The sequence below is a fragment of the Balaenoptera musculus genome, chromosome 2 (genome assembly GCF_009873245.2).
Source record: "Balaenoptera musculus isolate JJ_BM4_2016_0621 chromosome 2, mBalMus1.pri.v3, whole genome shotgun sequence".
Lineage (NCBI taxonomy): Eukaryota > Metazoa > Chordata > Mammalia > Artiodactyla > Balaenopteridae > Balaenoptera > Balaenoptera musculus.
In genome coordinates this window covers 78,335,752-78,349,140 of record NC_045786.1, presented here as the reverse complement: position 1 = coordinate 78,349,140, position 13,389 = coordinate 78,335,752, and the positions used below count along the sequence as shown (strand labels likewise).

The window sequence follows — 13,389 nt, the reverse complement described above, 5'->3', positions numbered from 1 at the left end:
AAATGCCATTCTGACCTCAAAAGCTGAAGGAAATTGCTCACATCAGGGCAGTCCACCAACACAAGGGCGAAGTTGCTATAAGAAAAGTTGCACAATTTGGGGTAGATAACTGAAAGGGTCACAAGTTACTCAAAGCCAAAACATGGCCTGGGCACTCTAAGAGGCAGCAGAGAGCATGAACCACCAGGCATGTAAGAGACTTCTCTGTCCAGGCTCCCAAGCTCCCACCGCCCATGCTCATATTTCTTCTGCCAGAGTCCCCACCCAGTGCCCAAGGCCTGTGAGCAAAACACTGGCGAACCACAGAACCTCCGAGGAGCCTTGAGAGACATCTGGTCCAACTACTGAGGCAAGAGTGATTGGATCCAGGAGAGAACTTCTCCAAGTATGGCCTGATGCCCACTGGCAGCAGAGTCACCTGGAGTACCTGAAGAAAATCCACCCAGGCCCCTGAATGAGGATCTCGGAGAGGATGGCTAGGGAATTTGCATTTATAACAAGATTCCCAGAAAACTCCTGATTGTGCATAAAAAGGTTTGAGAGCAGCTGCTCTATGGAGACAACAGACAGCAAAATGCACAACCATCGCTGGGCAAATAACCCAGAGGAAAGACCACGTTTAACCTCCACCAACCTCAGACTCCAAATCTGTAAAATAGGGATAATAATACCTACCTAGCAGGATGGTTGTGAGAATTAAGTGAGACAACAGGTAAGAGCTTCCAGCACAGAGCCTCACACGCAGCAGGTGTTCAGCAAGTATTAACCCATCCCCCGCTTTCTTCTTGTGCAGCAGTCTAATGAAGATTTATAACAAAAGTCCCTATTTTGAACAAACTTCACCAAGGAAAGCAGATGGCTAGCTTAAGTTCTGCATGTTAATGAGTCACCAACTAAAAGGCCGAGGCCAGCTTCTTTAACCAATGGTTGGGTTGTAAAAAGTACCTGTGATGGTGGTTCTCAAGCTTGAGTGGGCATCAGAATCATCTGGATGGCTTGAAAATACAGACTGCTGGGCCATCTCCAGAGTTCCAGAATCAGTAGTTCTGGGCCGGGGCTGAGAATCTGCATTTCTAACAAGTTCCCGGATGGTGCTGGTGTTGCTGGTCTCAGAACCACACTTTGATCATCGCTCCACTAAAATCAGATTGTTCTGACAGCTTGTAATAAAAAAGGAAAACGATGCTAGATGCATTTCCTGTTTGACACCAGACTGGTTAGTTACATGTCAATAAAGAAAAAAGTAATAAACCCACAACTTCCAAGGCTGTGCCACCTCTGTCCCTGGGACTCTTTCTCACTACATTTTTCGAAAGGCGCAGAGAGAAGGCTGGGAGATTTGAGTGCCATCTCCCAGCTCCCCAGGTGGGTGCCCCTGAGTGAGACAGGGGATCTCTTTGAACCTCTCAGTGTATTCACCTGGGAACAGAAGTGGGCTCAGTCACTGGTTCCCAAACCTGGCTGTGCACCATCCATCACTACAGCAGCATTTTAGATAAAACATGGATTCCCCAGCCTTAATGCCAAGAATAGCAAATTAAAATCTCCAAAGGAGAGACTGAAAAACGTGTGGTTTTGCATGTGTATGTTTTTTTAGGTTTTTGTTTGTTTGTTTGTTTGTTTTAATATTTATTTGGCTGCACCGGGTCTTAGTTGTGGCACACGGGATCTTTGTTGCCGTGTGCAGGATCTTTAGTTGCGGCATGTGGGATCTAGTTCCCTGACCAGGGATCAAACCCAGGTCCCCTGCATTGGGAGCACGGAGTCTTAGCCACTGGACTGCCAGGAAAGTCCCCGCGTGAGTATGTTTTAAATAAAAGTTCCCTGTGTGATTTTCATGGGCAGCCAGTTTTGAGGAACCATTCCCATGGTGATCTTTCAGGCCCCATCCAGCACTAAAGCTCTTGGACCTGTTTGATTTCTAAGTCCCTGTGTCTGAGTCTGTGCTTACCAAGTACCCTTGTCCTTTTATATTTGCTTCCCACAGAGTTTTTACCAGAGGAAGTGAGTACACTCGTCTTCAAAGAAAGGAATCTAGTCTGCTTAACAGTTGTGCTTTTCTCATGTAATAAACTGGCATTCCAGTTTTAGTTCAAAAAATAAAGTCCAGGACTTCCCTGGTGGCGCAGTGGTTAAGAGTCCTCCTGCCAATGCGGGGACACGGGTTCGAGCCCTGGTCCGGGAAGATCCCACATGCTGTGGAGCAACTAAGCCCATGCACCACAACTACTGAGCCTGCGCTCTAGAGCCTGTGAGCCACAACTACCGAGCCCACGTGCCACAACTACTGAAGCCTGCGCACCTAGAGCCCGTACTCTGCAGCAAGAGAAGCCACCACAATGAGAAGCCCACGCACTGCAAGGAAGAGTAGCCCCCGCTCACCACAACTAGAGAAAGCCCGCACACAGCAACGAAGACCCAACGCAGTCAAAAATTAATTAATTAATTAATTTTAAAAAAAGAAACAGGTTTAAAAAATAAATAAATAAAGTCCAATGTAGGAAAAAATAGGAATTACATAGGACAATCTGTCAAGCAATCTTCTCTAACACCAACTCCCTAGTTACTCTATCATTCATTTATTACCTTAGCATCTACCATGTGCCAGGCATTATTCTAGGTGCTAAGCATAGAGAGTTCACAAAACAGAAAAAGTCCCTGCTCTCATAGAGAGAACAATTCAGCAGGAAGACACAGACAGTAATAAGTGAACACAGAGGTAAAATAATTCCAAATAGTACTAAGTCCTGTGAAGACAATAGTGTAATAATAGGGTAGAGACTACTTTCAACAGAGTGATCAGGGATTACTCTGCTGCCAGGGACCAGCCAGGCGAGGATCTAGAGAAAAGAATTATAGGCAAGTGTAAAGGCTCTGAGGAAGGAAAGAACTTGGCATTTTTAAGGGACAGAAAGGAAGTAGAGGAGGCTGAAAGACGGGGGCACAGGGATGAACTGAGGTCAAGGAGGTCAACAGGGCTCAGAACACGGAGACTCTTCCAGACCACGGTTAGAACATTTGGATCTTACACCAACTGCAGTGGGAAGTGACTGAGGAATTTTAAACCGAAGAAGGATACTATCTGATTTACATTTTTTAAAGATCACTGGCTTTGTGTGAGGAATGGGTTATGGGTGGCAAAGAACGGCACCAGAAAAGCAGCAGGGACTTCCCTGGTGGTCCAGTGGTTAAGACTCCACGCTTCCACAGCAGGGGGTGCAGGTTTGACCCTGAGCCGGGGAACTAAGATCCCACATGCTGCATGGTGTGGTCAAAAAAAAAAAAAAGAAGAAGAAAAGCAACAGTACAGGCAAAAAAATGATGGTGGCCTTTAACTGGCAGCTGGCACACAGCCATAGCAGACAATCAGATATTTCTGGACTGCTTTAACATAGGGGAAAATCATTAATATACTTGCTTCAATTCCTGTGATATTTTAGAAGAGTTCAAGGAAGAGACACTGCTGGTTACAATTAAGAAACATTAGCACAGGGGCGTAGAAAGAACCAGCAGACCTGTCTTCTAGAACCGTCTCTGCCATCAATTTGTCATGTGACCTTGGGGACCGCTCTGAACCTCTGAGGTGGAGGGGAGGCTGGGCTCCCTTGTTTCTAAGGTGCCTACCAGCCCTTAAATTACACGATGCCGTAAGTGTAACAAGTGAGGTTTCCTTATCTGGGTGGCAAAATGGGCTGCTGACTCAGGGTTGGGGTTTTTGCTGTTGACTTTTAATCTCCCAGAGAGGCTCTAGCTAAGCAGGAAATGGGGTGTTAATGAAGAAACTGGCCAGTCCTACTATTTCCTTGGGAAACTCTGAGGTCTGTGGCACCTCTGGCACAAGGGTACGGTGGCCAGCTGGCAATCTGTGGAGCACACACTCCCGGGCAGCTGAGAGCTCATCAGGCCGAGGGGCTGAGGGCCCCATCTCTGAGGAATTCAGGGGCCAAGCCTTCAGTCACAGCACTCCCTGCGGCCCTTCTGGCAGCCTTCCACCTGCGCTGAACCACACGGCAGCCAGGCCCTGCCGCCCGGCTCTCACTTCCTGCTGGCAGGCTCTCCCCACAGCATCCACTCCCTCAGATGGTCCACCCTGGCACCTTGGTGAGGACCTCACTCCATGGTCCCTGAGGCCAGGGTTCTCAGTCCCAACTGCCCATCAGCATCCCTGGTGGGGATTAAAAACGATATACACATATAGATGCCTGGGTCCTACTTCACATTTAATGACTTAGAATTGGGGTGAGGGAGAGGTTAGAAAGGCAAGAGTGGTGGAGTTAGGCTTAGTTAACTTTACATGATGGAGAGAATGTGGAACTCAGGAAACTGCACACCAGAGAGGTTCAATGATGTGTCTAACGCAGGGTTTCTCAGCCTTGGCCCTACTGACATGGTGGGCAGGACTGACCCTTTGCCATGAGGGGCTGTCCTGTACATTGTGGGATGTTTAGAGGCACCCCTGGTCTCTACCCACTAAATGCCAGCAATAGCTCCCCCGGTGTGACAACCAGACATGTCTCTAGACATTGCCCGGCGCCCTCTGCGGGAGGAGGGAGTCGGAACCAGCCCAATTGAGAACGCTGGTGTAATATGACTTAGTTAATTATTGGCAGTGTTAGAAACTAAAAACCAATCCACTAATTCCTGCCTGTGTTGGTTCCTCCACATTCCAGCAGGAGCTGTGGAACACAGGGATGAGTCACTCCCTGAGGAAATACCACAACCCACTTCAGGGCCCTATGTGCCTAAGCAGAGTGGGGGCAATGGAGATTTGACCTTGTCCCTGACGAAGGAAGCCCAGCCTGGAACAGCCGGCAGCTTGTTTGGCTACATTTGGTCTCCAGTATCTGACTAGAAGGACGATACCTTATCTTTTCAAGGGCTGCTGGACTTTTTTACTCATGCCTGGGGTTGCTCCCTTGCAGTGGTGAGATTCATTATGAAAATGATTCACACATTGCAGGGAACAAAGAAATCCCGACCACAACCATGGATTATATTTTAAAATTCTCAGGTGTATGTCTCGTTCCTTCCCGTATTAGGGCTAGTACAGCAAGAATTTAAACAATACCTTACCATAAGTTTTATTAGCTGATTGAGACCCTCTCTTTGTTGCAAATGATACAAACATACAGGAGAGAAGTAACCAGCCACACTCAAATAAGACTTGACCAGCTGCCCATGTGGTGGGATCAGAGCAAGACAGATGAGCAGCAGTTAATAAGAACGAACAGATTTTTCAGTCTCTTGGCAACCGATTTTATTGTTATGCTTTGACCTGGCAGCTGGTAAGGCTTTATATGAATTAATCAACAAAGCTATGAAAAAACAGGATTAGTGGCTCTGAAATATGGTATTCTCGTGGCAGTCAGAGGAAGCATATTCGTTTTCAAGACTGCTTTCTCAAATAAGTACAAATAACTTTAGAACAGTAAGAAAATAACCCAGTGTTTTGAGAGGACACATCTCTAAAGAGGAAGTCACATATACCTATCTACTGCGTTGGTCCTTACCATGTAGCTTCCATATTTATTCTACCAAAATACAAAAGGATACGCAGTATCAAAGAAATAGGCCACACAAAGCAAGTGACTTACAGTGAGACAGTACTTGCTGGCTGTGGAATTATTCTCAGCAAGTCCTCCTAAATCAAAGCATCTTACAATGAACACTCAAAGGTGACAAAAATATTAACCAGACCTTAAAAGGAATAAAAACACATGGAAAGACAGGCTTTCTGGCTTTCTGGCATCACCACAGGAATACAACCAATGGTGGCTTAAAACAGTCCTGTGGTTCTCAGAGAAAAGACAAGGGTATCCATGAGGATGGCTTTGCCTGCCACATAACGGATCTAGAGACTGGAAGGACGGCAGGATAATGGAGCAATCATGGGAGGGTGGCAAAAGAAGTGATTAAAGGTCAGCACGAACACATAAGCAACTTACACATGATCTCTTCAGGGAAGACATTATGTAGCAGACCAACCACTGGACCCAGAGTTCCGGTTCTGGCTCTGCTACTAACTGTGTGATCTTAGAAAATGACTTAACATCTCTGGATAAAAATTTCCTTAACTACCAAACACTAGAGTAAGACAATCTTCTACTTCCTTCTAGTTCTAATACTCCTTGAGTTTACAAGCCCTCTCCTTCCTTAAGATGGACACATGTGCAATCACCAAAGTGAGCCACAGCTCAGTCGTTCTTTGGACATTATCATGATCAATGCATTCCCTGTGCATAAACCTAGGTTTACCAAACCAGGGTTACCAGATTAGATCCAAGACACCAGTTGATTTTGCCTTTCATAAAAACAACTAATTTTTTAGCAAAAGTATGTCCCAGATATTACATGGGACATACTTATAGTAAAATATTAGTTGTTGGTCATCCAAAATGCAAATTTCTTTTTTATTTTTTTCCAATTTGCTAAATCTGGCACCCTACCTCTGACCCCACGTTAAAAGTTCAATTTCAAGACTCAAAAGTCTGATTTCATATTTGTGGATGGTTCCAAGCGTGGCTGAGGCACTAAATGGGAGGCCTTCTCATGGGTAACATACACAGAGGCAAAAAACAAAACAAAAACAGGCAAGGAAGAACAACTTTCAGCATTTCTTTTGAGTAAGTGAGGCATCAAGTTTTATTTAACAGTAAGTGAAATATGAGTGTTAGTAGACCTCAATCATACAAGAAAAAGAATGTGGTGTACTGCACGGCCAGACAGGAGGCCTAAACAAGCTGCATGCTCACAGCTCCACACCTCTCACCCTCTGGACATAAAGTTAATTACAAACCCTTTATCTCTTCCTCCAACTCAGTGCTCATGTCTGCTCCCAAGATAATCAGCTTAAGGGAAACCAGACCATAAACTGGAACTTCCTGACCAAGAGGCAGAGGAATAAATATGATCCAAGCAAAACCTGCACACAGCATAAAAAGCGAAGGCAGTGAAAGGGAAAAATTCCTCTCTTCAGAAGGCAATCTTGTTCGAACAATGGCAAGACAATCTTGCTGCCTAGGGGCTCACATTTTTTTTTTTTTTTTAATTGTGAGCCAGCTTTATTGAGGCATAATTGACATATAAAATTGTAAGATTATTTAAAGTGTATATCATGGTGATTTGATATACATACACATTGTGAGAGGGATTCTCCCACCCATCCAGTTAATTACGGGCTCACACTTTAAATATGTGAGCCCTGTTTTGTTTTTCAGGTGGTATCAAGCCTATCCTAATTTATCAGAGAGGAAAATATATATATATATATATATTCCATGTACGTAAAAATAATCCTTTTTCATAGTTTGTAGTGAAGATATACACAGGGCACACTGCAAGGTAAGTTTAAATAACAACAGGCTAGTTCAGTTTTTTAAATAATTTTTAATTTTTTTAAAAATTAATTTTTAATTTAATTTTTAAATAAAGATTGATTACTATGCTGTCTGGGCCAGTTAATTCAATTCTCACTGAGAGAGGTCCGCAGGAAACCCCTCTCAACTGTGGCCAATATTGATCTCACAGGAGCAGCAGGATGAGGTAGACTAAGACAAGATACTTATATCTATACATTAAGAAAAATTAAATATATGGACTAGAGGTTTCTAATGAGGAAAACAAATCCAAGTTTATTCATTAACTTATGGGTACATTCAGCAAGAGTTTACTGAACACTTCTTTTTTTGTCTATGATAGCTTGCAGTATAGGACTCACAAAGGAGCTAAAGCCAGTGCTCTGCCTCCAGGATATTACAATCTACTCATGGAAATGAGGCCACGTACACATACTCAGTTGACAGTCTAAAGTCGTTACGTCATTAAAGGCCAAAATGAGTCTCAGAATTGGCCATTTCAGTTAGAAGTCAGAAAAAGATTAAATTCACTGTACTGCAAAATATTCATTAGGAAATGAAATTCCATTTTCTCAAATTTCCAAGGGATTTCACTCTCTCCCTAGATCAGCACAAGAGACCGAATCACTGGAGACAGATGCTGAATGCCCCCACCCAGTCTGCCCAGGCTACAGAGAAGAGGGCTCCCCACTGCCACGGTGGGAAGGACCCAAAGTCCTCACCTTTCTGCTTGTTTGACCTTTCCCTTTCCGAGGAGGGTAAGGCCATTCTCTTGAGGAAAATAGGAGGATAGGAGAGGAGAGATTTAGGAGTTGTGGTGTAGCTACGGACATTGCTTCTCGGATAAAGTGGGAAGAAGAGTGAGAAAGAAATAGCAGAGTGATCCCCATTTCTCAGCCTCTCATTCCCTTTTCATTCACTCAATATGATTTTTTAGGGCTTAGTATGTGCCAGAAACCATTCTAGGTGCTATGCCCACCACAGTGAACAAGACAAATTCCTGACCTTCATGGAGCTTGTATTCCACCAATGGGAGATAGATGTTGTGTACAAAATCTGTGTGTGTGTGTGTGTGTGTGTGTGTGTGTGTGTGTGATGACAGTAAGTGCTATAAATACTCAAAAGAAAAATAAGGCAAGGGAAAGGGGAAGAAAATGATGGGGCAGGGCGGGGGTGGGGGGTGACGGATGCTATTTTAGATGGGATGGTGCAAGAAGTCATCTCTAAAGAAATGACTTTTGATTTGAAAGAAATGAGTGAGTAAGCTGTGCAGACTTTTGAAGGAAGAACATTCCAGGCAGAGGAAACAGCAAATACAAAGGTCCTGAGGCGTGGCTGAAGCAGAGTGTGAAAAGAGGGGAGTAATAGAAGATGAAGCCCCCCACACCATGTAAGGGGACTGCAGGCCACAGCAAGGACTTTGGTTTCCTTCTGAGATAAAAAGCCACTGGAGAGCTTTGAGCACCGGAGTGAGAGACATAATTGACTCTGGCTGCTGCATTGAGAACAGACTGTAGAGTGGTGAGGGTGGAAGCAGAGTGGCTCTGTAGGAGGCTTTTGAGTAATCCAGGCGACAGAAGTGAAAGGAACTTGGTGGAAGCAATGGAAACTGTGGAAATTTCCTATCCTAGGTATAGACTCAAAATAGAACCAATGAGATTTGCTGAGGGACTAGATGTGGAGTGTGAGAGAAAGAAAAGAATCAGGGGTGACCCTGGGGTTTTTAGCCTGAGCACCTGGAAGAGTGAAGTTGCCATTAACTGAGACAGGTGAGACTAAGCGAAAGCGGGTTTGGAAGAGGAAAATCAAGAGTCTGGTACCTAGAGACTGTTGCCCACTTCAAGACCCTTATATCTCTTTTAAAACCAAGGCAACAGAAATTGAGAAGCTGATCTTAAATTTCATCTGGAAATTCAAGGAACCCAGAATAGCCAGAACAGTCTCAAAAAAGAAAAGTGGGAGGACTCACACTTCCCGATCTCAAAACTTACCATGTACATAGCTAATAAAGAGGAGAGTATGATACTAGCGTAAGGATAGACATACAGATCAGTGGAGTAGAACTGAGTCTAGAAATAAACCCTCACATTTACAGTCAGTTTATTTTCAACACAGGCACCAACAGCATTCAAAGGGGAAAAAATAATCTTTTCAACAAATGGTGCTGGGAGAAGTGGATGTCCATATGCAAAAAAATTAAGTTAGACCCTTACCACACACCATATACAAAAATTAACTTAAAGTGAGTCAAAGATGGAAATGTAAGAGCTAAAACTATACAACTCTTAGAAGAAAACATAGGCATAAATCTTCATGGCTTTTAGATTTGACACCAAAAGCAGAGCAACAAAAGAAAAAATAAATTAATTGTACTTCATCAAAGTTAAAAATCAAGGCAGGCCATGGAAATTAAGGAAGGGAGGGAGTAAGGAAGAAAGAATAAAGGAAAGGAAGAAAGTAGGAATGAAAACTAACATAAAATACAGAAAAGAATGATGGTCAGTCAAGTTTTTTCAGCACTACATTAACCTTTCTTCATTTGTAACCGTCTGCAGAAATTCTGTTTTCCAGACTGTTTTCCCCCTACAGCAAGTTTCTAAGAAGGTTAAAATAAATAAATAAATAAATAAATGGAACAAGAACAGTGAAGCACCAACAAATTATATCACCAATAATTATAGAAAATTTATGCAGCATAACACTACTCCCCCTTCCAACACCTGAATGATGAGCTGACCCAAAAGTGATAATCTATCCAGCAGGAAAAAATAGCTGGTAGCCCACAGAGGTAAGAAAGAGGACCCCCTGGCAGGAGATTAGGAAGCCATGTGGCCCGCAGGAGCCGAAATGCTGGGAAGGTGAAGTCAAGGGCTCACAAGATTTCCTTCACTTCAGGCCTGACTTTGCTTAATCGGTGATCTATTGGGACAGAGGTAAAAGCTTTGGCAATAGTTACCGAAACGAGTCATCACATCAGCCCTACCACCAGTCAAGACCCGAGAGCCTGGCTGCCTGGCAGGGTTTTCTGTCTGACTGGCAGGGAAAGAGAGAACTCTCTCCCACCCGGGCAGTTTGTCCGTCCAGACCCTCACCAGCAAAGGTGTCAAGACCTTAAATCATTCAACCGACAACAAAGGGAGGGAGGAAAGAACGGCGGAGGACTGGGGGGCGAAGGGGGGGCGTGCAGGAGGTCTGGGACCTTCCTTCTCTCCTGCCAGAGAAGTTTCCTTCCTCCCACCCCGAGATGGGGAGCCTCGCACCTGGATGCCGCCCGGAGGTGACCTCAGCCCCGTCCCAACCTGGGACTCCACCTAATCAGCACCTCGCCCAAGCTGACCCCCACCCCCGTCACTGTCATCGCGGGGTCTGTGCTGAGGGCCTGGGAGAAGCAAAGCAGCTTTTCTGGTGGGCTCAGCTGCCCACAGGCGGGGAGAGAAGGAGCTGCAGCTCCACCCCCCGCCCCAGGGCCAGACCCTGCGCCCGCCCGCTCCGTCGCTCAGCCCCGCGGGGTGACTGGAGCCTCCCGGAGCCCCGGGCCTGAGCGCGCCTCCCCCTCCCGCGCCCGCCGCCTCACCTGCTCCGCCCGCGGTCCCCACGCCGCTCCTTCTGCGCGCGCCGCGTCCACCCGCTGACGGCCTTTTTTGGGTCCTCGGCGGGTATTTTCCGTCGGGCCCCACATCACTTCCCGTAAAGGAGAGCGAGGTGGGGGCGGGACCTCCTCTCCACCCTCCACCTCCCGCTTCCTCCTGTCACCTCGGCGAGCACCCCCGCCCAACTCGGCGAGAGCGCTTTGCAGGCGCCCTCCCCGCGCGCCGCCCCCAGCCCCGCCGCACCTGCCAAGCAAAGGCCCCATTCGCCTCTTTTTAGTCCAAGTTGGGTCTCCACTGCCGCTTCCTGGAAGGCGCGAAACCTTAGGGGGTTGTTTTCGTTCTGAGACACACTGGTGACACTTACAAACTGCCACGGGATCGGGCACTGCAAGGTATAGTTTGGTGCCTCTCGCCAAATCTGCTCCCCTAAAAGCCATTTTCTAAAGGTGTTTTCCAGGGCAGCAGGTCGGTGTGTCCACCTTGCAGCCAGAGGTGCTGAGCGGCTGCAAAGTCAGCCCTGCGCGCGGTTCCTGAGGCCCGGGGGCGCTCCAGCTCACAGTGCCCCCTTGGTCCGGCTCCCCAGGGACCGGATCCGCGCTGGGCATCCGGCTCTGCCACTGTCCATCCCGCCCCGCCAGCTCCTCACTCGGGGGGCCTGGACATGGCCTTCCTGGAGTGAGAGAAAGCTCTGGGATTCTTGAAAATGACCGTGGGAAGGGGGGGCGGGGGGAGAGTAGTAGAATTCTGGCAGGAAAAAATATATTTCTGGAAGGAAATGACAAACGGGGTCTCTACTCTTACAGTCTAGTTCAGATTATAAAATCGCTCTCAGTTAAATTTCCGAGGATTAGAGCAATTCGTTAAAAAAAAAAAAAAAAAAAAAAGCAAAATACAGCACTTGTAGCCCCTGTAAGGAGAAATCTGCGAGCCTTTGCTGCCCCCCAGCGGCTTCCTTCTCTCAGTGCCGACGGTTTTGTGGGGGCCGCTTGGACCTGTGGCTGTTGGGGCCACCAGGTTCCCACTGAGAGGCAGCCAAATTCTCCTCCAGTGGCCTGGGGGTCTGAACAGTGGCTTTTGGGCCTGCCCCGTGGGCTTTCAGGCAAAGCACTTCTAAACCAAATAATTCTACTTCTAAGCAAAAGAAAATGACTGGAAGCCCTAGTCTACTGTCTCTTACTATCTGTTCTATCTCACTGATTCTTCTTGCACCACAAATTCCAGCTGTCTCAGGGCGACCTGCCCAACTCCATCATTCTTTCAGTCTATAACTACTCACAGTTTGCACTACAGTACAATTAGCTTCTCAGATTCACATATAGGATGAACCGTATGAAATTGCCAAATATTGAATATACATTCAATTTAATAGTTCCAAATATAACACAGTCATCTCAAAGTTAGGGATAACAGATTTCACCATAGGGTGATGCTTTCAAGGCATGTTTCCCAGGGAAGAGAAAGGCCATCAAACTGTTGCTGATGGAAGTTAGGACAGGAAAAGTAGCCCGATGCTCATGTGTAAAGGAAGTCTTGGGAGTCATTGATCAGCTAAGATCTGGGGGGCCAACAATGCAGCAACCGCTAATGGCTCATATAAGAAGAGCTCCCCCTTCTGCCCTCCCCACTCCTGCAGCCAGGCAGGGCTGTCACCAGGAGTTTACCAGGCAGGAGATCAGAAAATAGCGATGCTGTGGCCCATTCGTCATCACCCATTCATTCATTTCATTCAGTGAGTCAAGCACTGTGTTAGGTACAGGAGAGGCAATAGTGAACGAGGTAAATTGGTCCCTGCTCTCAGGGATCCTGCCCTCAGAGAAACCAAGTTAACTCCAGTGCAGTGAGATACGATTCTTGATAAGGGAAGTTAAAGAGTGTAACTGGAACACAGATAAGTGACACCAAGTCAAGACTTCCCAGAGACAGTGATGTATAGATTCAGAAGGATGAATAAGAGGGGAAAGTGAGAGAGGAGAGAATTTTAGGAAAGAGAGCAGAGGAATGGTCTGGAGGCGAGAATGAGATATTGGAGCAACTGAAAGAAGTTCGGAGAGCTGAAAAACTGAGTGGAAGAAAGCAATCAAAGAAACTGCAGAAATGAGCAGAGGCTGGAATATGAAGAACCCTGGAATGCTTATAATAATATTAGCTAACATTTATTGACCATTTACTCTGAATCAGCCAATATGCTAAGAACTTTACATATATCACCTCATTTACTTCTCACAATTGCCCTATAAAATAAGCACTATTCTTGTCCCCATATTACAGATGAGGAAACTGAGCCTTAAAGGGATTAAGCAACCCAAGTTCATATAGCTAATAAGTGGCAAAGCCAGGACCAGAACTTAGAACCCATTTTCTTAATGGCTATAAGGCGAAGAATGGGCTGGGGAGGCCAATTAGCACGCTGAAGTCCAAGTGAGGGATAACAGTGATCTGGTTTA

General features: G+C 46.0%; 1 protein-coding gene across 6 annotated transcripts in view; it reads right to left on the bottom strand.

Moving 5' to 3' along the window:
• RAB27A (RAB27A, member RAS oncogene family) overlaps positions 1-11,330 on the bottom strand; it is a 72,590-nt gene extending 61,260 nt beyond the window's left edge. For 2 of the 6 annotated variants that reach the window (XM_036844716.1, XM_036844718.1), the window contains exon 1: positions 10,930-11,046. The gene's annotated coding sequence lies outside the window, so the exon portion shown is untranslated. Of the gene's footprint in view, positions 1-945; positions 1,161-6,769; positions 6,773-10,929; positions 11,065-11,309 lie in introns of those variants that run through there. The other 4 variants (XM_036844715.1, XM_036844720.1, XM_036844724.1 and 1 more) reach the window with 4 other exon arrangements.
• Positions 11,331-13,389: the final 2,059 nt, after the last annotated feature.